General features: G+C 34.1%; 1 long non-coding RNA gene across 1 annotated transcript; it reads left to right on the top strand.

The window, feature by feature from the left end:
* Positions 1 to 2,995: 2,995 nt before the first annotated feature.
* Positions 2,996 to 4,038, top strand: LOC148674583 (uncharacterized). Its single transcript, XR_015935582.1, has 2 exons — positions 2,996 to 3,205; positions 3,557 to 4,038. It is a non-coding gene; the product is annotated as an uncharacterized LOC148674583 (long non-coding RNA).
* Positions 4,039 to 5,619: the final 1,581 nt, after the last annotated feature.

Here is a 5,619-nt window from a genome sequence, read left to right as displayed (position 1 = left end):
ACATACTGTATATCTGTTTCATTGTTTTGTTTTGACACATTTGCTTTACCACATTTTAATTATAAATGTTAGGTACAAAAAAGGCCAGCAGACAGGACAAACATGGTTGCAGAGTTTCCTCCTTTAACCAGATGGAAAAAGACCAGTAAACAAATGAGTTTTTTGTCTTCCTTTTCACTTTGCTTCAGAGCTTTTTAACCCAGTTTATAAAAGGTACCTAATAAGGAAGACATTATTATTGACTTAGTCTTTTTAAGCAGACATGATATTTTACTCTAAATGAAAGATAAAAAATAGAAGGACTTGATAATAGGGAAAAATAAGGTAGTATGAGTATGCATATGGAATGCATAAATTAAGAATGTACTGAATCCTAAACACTGCAATAGACTGGTGTCTCGTCCAGGATATACCGTATCCTGCCTTGGGCCCTTTGCTTGCTGGGATTGGCTCCAGCTCCCCCTGCAACACTGTGTTGGATAAAGTGGTTAAAAATGGATGAATGGATCGATGGGTGGGTAATCTTGTATGACAGATAAACATCTATTTCATTTAATTAAGGATTCTGTGCTCAGCACAAAACTAAATACAACATTCAATCACAAACCAAATAAATTGACTACAAAAGCTTCTCTAAGGTCAGAGTTTATACAATGATGAAAGATAATTCAAAATTATATTGGTACAAAACTTTGTTTCAAGCCAAGGATTCCCTGAGTTGAAGCCTGTAGCAACAAAATAAGAGCTTTTTGGGGTGATGGATTTGGTGAGTATGGACCTATTTGTTATTCTTAGAATAAGGGAAGCCATAAGTAAGTCTTTCAATTTTGTAGGTCTGATGAGGAGAAGAGGGTGTAGTACTGTACTGTAAATCATGCAACAAATTAAAAAATTTAAAAAAATTAAACAAAAGGTAAATAGGAGCACATGATTATAAAATCAAAAAGGAAATAAAATATTAAGATTATAAGATAAGTTAAAAAGAATATAAGATTTTGCTTAGCCAGCCAATTTGATTACTAGTAGCTAATTAACCAGATGACCATTCCCAACAGTTTCTTGAAATGGGCATACATTTAGATTGTTTTGTTATTGCTTTCTTAAGTAATTTGATTAGAACCATCTGGAACAAACATTAGTCTTTATTTTATAAGTCAAAGGTACAAAGTCACTACATATTTGCTTTGGTTTTGTTGAGAATGATTTACTGGTATATGTACCGTATTTCCAAACCAAAAGGGTTTAACAAACAAAGAATTAGAAAGAAGTGTATGTCCCATGAGATAAAAGTCATAAACTCATAAAACAAAAAGATTGTAATTTTTTACATTCCCAAAAAAACATTATAGATTTTTGGAATATAATAAACAGTTTCTTTTACAGTCTGAGGAAAACATTTGCATAAACTCTAAAAGTGGATACAAGAACAAGTTCACCTTACAAAAAAGTATGTGTGTCAACATGTTAGTACTAAATAGATTTGGAACATTTTATTATGCCCATTTTTTAAAAAGGATATTGTATTTGGAAAGACAAATCCATTTCCATTTCAAAACAGTTACTGAACTTATTTCAGAGTTTAAAACTTCAGAGTATAGCAGATATTTTAGGATAAATCGTAGCATCTACAGATGCTTTCTCCAAATCCAATTCTTGAGGAGATGTTGGTACAGTAGGTACCCAGTGGGCATTGATTCGTCGAATATACGTATATTCACGGCGAAAATACGGCTATACGTATATATACGTCGCCGCGACGTATAATCAACGTCGAATTGCAACCGTAAAATCGACATTAATAAACGCATATATAACATCAAAAACACATCTAACACAGATACTGTATGTATCGTGTGTGCCGCAACTAGGAGTATACGGGACTCTGCACAGTGTACGAAGTAAATTATTTTGGCAGTCATTAATTTACACGTGTATAATAACGTGTGCGGCATACACGATACATACAGTAAAAAGCCTCAGGCACTGTGTTAGATGTGTTTTCGACGTTATATATGCGTTTATTAATGTCGTCGATTTTACGGTTGCAATTCGACGTTGATTATACGTCGAGGCGACGTATATATACGTATAGCCGTATTTTCGCCGTGAATATACGTATATTCGACAAATCAATGCCCACAGGTTGGCATACAAGGGTTTTGCGGAGGGGGTCTTGCCACCTACCTGAAAAAAAAACAATAAAATGTTTGAGTGCTTATAGAGTTTCTATTTTTATTTTCTTGAGAAAAGTTGACCATTTCCTGGACACCCCGTCCCCCATCAGTGCGCGGTGCCCGGGGAAAAATCTGTAGGGGGGTGTCTGAAATTCTGAGGGGGGGTGATATTTCGGTTGAAACGGAGCTGTTTGGTGCAGCTACCCAAATGAAATCTCGCAGCTATGCCATTGATTAGTGCTTCATGATAGAAGATAACGACTAGCAATCTGGTATTTGCGATGAAGTTCAGTTTCACATTTTTCGTCACTCTCGTGGTTTGTATTGCCTGGAGCAAAAAGTACCATAAGCGTTCATTTTTGCAGCTACATAGAGGTTCTGAATCGTTAAGAAAAAAATGTTGTAAAACCAACAGAAAGCACAGACTGCTATAACTAGTCCTAGTTATATAACGATTTTAGGTATAATGATAAACTACTGCAAGGAATCGGTCCACCTGAGCAAACAGGATCGTAATGTTGACACTCAATAACAACATTGATATGTGCAGTTCCTGGACAGATAGCCCTCCTGCACATCAAACAGTCTGAGTCATTCAGTGTTGTCTGACCATTGACAAAGTACAACTATTTTTTTAGGGCGCAAATTAAGTTAGGTAAATCTTTTTGCCCAAAACTGAAGGGGCGACACTCCTCCCTCCCCCCGTGATGCCAGGCCTGTCCCCGTCCCATTCCATAATGTCATTATATATAATACCATACAACAGTGACCGATCCTTACTAACTGCATGCGTTAAAATTGCACATCAGCACATAGCAGGGGGCACATAGCCACGATGTATTATCAATGTTAAATTTCAACCATAATATCGACAACATTAATAAACGCATACGTTGAGAAAATATCTAACCCAGCATTTTCCGGTTATATACCACAATGCATTGCTAGTATTCGTTGGTCACCATTTTGGACACGTTTTTCAAACGTAGAAGTATTTATCCGCAAATATTTCAGCAATCCTCTTTTGACGAGTAAGTATGAATAATAATAATACTATCTGAATACATACAGATCTTTCTTAATATTATTTTGATTAAAATAGTACGTGAATAAGCAAAAAATGGCACATAAAAATAGTGTGAATGGGGAAGATGACACAAAATCGTTTTGCCGTTTCTCTATTCTTATTCTATGTTGTACTTTCAAACTTTGGGTACTCTTTAAATATGACAGACTTTATTGCTCAACTGCTATGATGCAAGCCAAATTTTATACATTTATTTCAGCTTTGAGCTTAGTAAACCATTCATTTTTTAGATTATACTAAAGAAGATATTAATCATCATTTATTTGGGAAGTAATATTATATAATTTTCTCCTAGCTGCGGTGCTGAAGTCCCACCCTACATCAACAGAAAAAGAAATAAAGGAGCACGCAATGTGTTACTTGAAGAATGCATATGCAAGGCAGGGGGCCAGGAGATCTGGACACTGAAAATAATAGGTTTTTGGTTCTAACTGTTAGGACAATTAGACAGGGTTTGCAAATAGTGGACAAAAATCGTCTTAACTTCCATTGTAATATTTTTTTTCTTGGAAATATAGAAGTTGTACATTTTAAAATGTATATTTGAATCAAAATGTGGTTTTGAGTTAGTGTGTTAATGTAATTAGTTTGTGTTTGTCATTACTATACTGTATATTGCCATGTTACCAGAATTTGTAGCTGAAGTTTAAGACTAGTTGTGTTTTTTATGATTATTGCCCATATGTTGATTGTTGATTGATTGTATACAATGTATAATTTGAAATACATATTTTTCAGGTGTGAATGTGTATTTTCAGAATACATTTCTAAACCAAATCATTGGGTTGATTTACTAGTTTCTACACCTGTAAAACCTATCTTTGATGTATAATAGACCTCTACCCATATACGTATAATAGACCTCTAAAGTTATCCGTATAATAGACCTCTAAAGTTATCCGTATAATAGACCTCTAACCATATACTGTACGTATAATAGTCCTCTAAAGTTATCCGGAACTCCTACCATATATGTATAATAGTCTTCTAAATTTATCCGTATAATAGAACTCCAACCATTTACGTATAATGAACATCTAATCATAGACGTATAATTGACGTATAACAATAGACGTATATTAGAATTTCATTCTAGACGAATTGCGGACCACATTTAGACGTCTAAGGTATGCGTTTAATAGACGTATATAATACGTCTTTTGCCCACTGGGTAACATCACCTCTCATCGCTTTAGATTACAAGCATAACAAGAGACATTAATCTTTTTAAGAAGTTGTTAATATCAACATTTTCTTTCTTATCATTTTCATTATCATCATTATTATTGTTTCTCTGCTTTCAGTGTGCTCAAAGCAGAAACAGATACGAGAAAATGAATCACAGATTTTGAATAGATCAAAGCTTTTTCTTAAAGTTAGGAGAACTACAGTATATACAGTAGCAATATTCATATCCTATGTATATCCAATATATATATCCTATATACTTTTATTTTTATACAAGTTTTTAATTACCTGGAGTTTTAAAACACACAATATATTACAGTTATATTGTAATATATCACACCCGGAGAAGGCTTCACACACGAAACGTAGTGTTTTCTTTCTTCTCTTTTCAGCATGGAATAAACCTATTACTTGTTCCATATATTACATTTATACTGTACATACTGTACATGAATTTCTGTATAGTCAAAAAGCATATGATATTGCATTGTGCTTTACACAATGTGACCTGCAGAGACTTTGATTTCTATCAAAAAAGACTCAAGGAGAGTCAAGCAGAGGACTAATCAGTATATGCGGTTTGTTTTTCTCTGCAAATAGGCTAGTAGTACAAGGGTGCAAAATAACATAAGACACCATTAGTTCCAATGGTTACATTATTCTTTTAACCATATTTTAAACAAAATTTGGCAAGAAGTTTCCAGGAACAAAAAGTTGGACATAAAAGACAGGTCTGCAGGCAATTGCAGGTCCAGATGTTCTCTGTGAACGAATTAAAAAATATCTATGTCACTTAAAGGAGATAAACTGTCACTTCTGCCTGCATATTCTGTGGAGCACCATGCCAAAACACAAAACATCTTGCTGAATTATGGAATTTGCTTAGACAGGAAGTGACCTTGAAAAAGAAAAATATTATATTTCACAAATATTTAGGCTTTTTCCAGGTTCCACATGAACTACTATAGTCCTGTTATACTACTGCAGTCCTGTTAATGTTGATGTCTAGCTTGGTATATTATGTTCCATGGTAAGCGTCAACCTTGCACCATTCACAATTTCTCAAGTGTAAACTTATTTTGTATATAATATCATTGATCATATACATATTTATCAATACTGGCATGAACCTGACTTCCCAAGAGACTAATGTGTCTAAACGCCATGCAA

Source organism: Lepisosteus platostomus, chromosome 3 (assembly GCF_059453375.1).
Source record: "Lepisosteus platostomus isolate fLepPlt1 chromosome 3, fLepPlt1.hap1, whole genome shotgun sequence".
NCBI lineage: Eukaryota > Metazoa > Chordata > Actinopteri > Semionotiformes > Lepisosteidae > Lepisosteus > Lepisosteus platostomus.
This window is presented reverse-complemented; position numbering and strand designations above follow the sequence as displayed.